The sequence below is a fragment of the Acanthisitta chloris genome, unplaced genomic scaffold (genome assembly GCF_000695815.1).
Source record: "Acanthisitta chloris isolate BGI_N310 unplaced genomic scaffold, ASM69581v1 scaffold174, whole genome shotgun sequence".
In the NCBI taxonomy this organism is placed as follows: Eukaryota; Metazoa; Chordata; class Aves; order Passeriformes; family Acanthisittidae; genus Acanthisitta; species Acanthisitta chloris.
The window spans coordinates 52,058-53,599 of record NW_008667482.1 but is presented as its reverse complement, the minus strand read 5'-3'; positions in this window follow the sequence as shown (position 1 = coordinate 53,599).

Sequence of the window (1,542 nt, the reverse complement as noted above, 5' to 3'; positions counted from 1 at the left end):
CTTTCCCTCTGCTGTCTCATCCAAATTTGGGAAAACCTCCTGCTCCCTTCATACATCCAATGACAACATCATTCCAGCCAAGAGCTCCAGCAGCTCTGGCAAAACCCACAGCCATGGGGCAAAGGGTCATGCTTTGCACCACTGTGTGTGCACAGGAGCCAAACACAGCAGTGCCTGGGGTGTTTGGGGCTTGGGGGGACCTGCCACCCCAGGGGAACCCCAGAAACCACTTGATGCAATCCCAGCTGGAGCATGGCAGGGCCTCTCTAGGCTCAGTTGTGCCTCTTTATCCAAGCACTTTGCAGGCAGCACGAGGTGAGGACTTTTGTTTGGGTGGTTTTCTCCTGCATCTCCCTGGAGGTGAAAGCAGAGCGTGCTAGGAGACGAGGTGTTAGATACAATTTACGTGGGGAGCTTTGCTATTTTTCATGCCAGCCCCAGCTCTAGGCTATTTATTGTGGAGTGGGGTAGGATCTGGCACTAATCCATTGAAGAATTGGGATAAAAAATGACAGTGGAGACAGGCAATCCCAAGGAGGAGGAGGAGGAGGAGGTGCTGCTTGATGAGCTGAGCCTGATCCAGGATACCTGACCCTGGTAGTTTGTTAGATTCCCTGAGGGGTGATTAAACACTCAGGAGTGTCCATGACCATTTTTGGGATGTACATCCATCCTGGCTCCTCGTGGCACTGCTGGTGTTGGCAACAGAGAATCAATGCAAAGCCAGAATAATTGCTGCTCCTCAGTAAATGTTAATGATTATTTTACTTGCATAAAATAAGTGGCCTATTAAATCAAAATGCACTGGGCTTTGGGCAGCTGTTAGGGGCTTCATTAGGCTGAGAAACAATGAAGTTACACAAAATAACTGGTGCTGGGCTGAGCTCACATTGTGTCTTGTGAGTGGCATCTCCACTGGTTTGAAGATCTCCCTCCCATTTCCACCAGCATCCTGCACCCCCAAACTGCATCCACCTCCCATTTCCACCAGCATCCTGCACCCCCAAACTGCATCCACCTCCCATTTCCACCAGCATCCTGCACCCCCAAACTGCATCCACCTCCCATTTCCACCAGCATCCTGCACCCCCAAACTGCATCCACCTCCCATTTCCACCAGCATCCTGCACCCCCAAACTGCATCCACCTCCCATTTCCACCAGCATCCTGCACCCCCAAACTGCATCCACCTCCCATTTCCACCAGCATCCTGCACCCCCAAACTGCATCCACCTCCCATGTATTTTACTTGCATAAAATAAGTGGCCTATTAAATCAAAATGCACTGGGCTTTGGGCAGCTGTTAGGGGCTTCATTAGGCTGAGAAACAATGAAGTTACACAAAATAACTGGTGCTGGGCTGAGCTCACATTGTGTCTTGTGAGTGGCATCTCCACTGGTTTGAAGATCTACCTCCCATTTCCACCAGCATCCTGCACCTTCAGAGTCCATCCATGCCATGGCACTACCTTTTAACTGCATCTCCACTGGTGTAAGCATCCACCTCCCATTTCCACCAGCATTCTGCACCCCCAGGCTCCA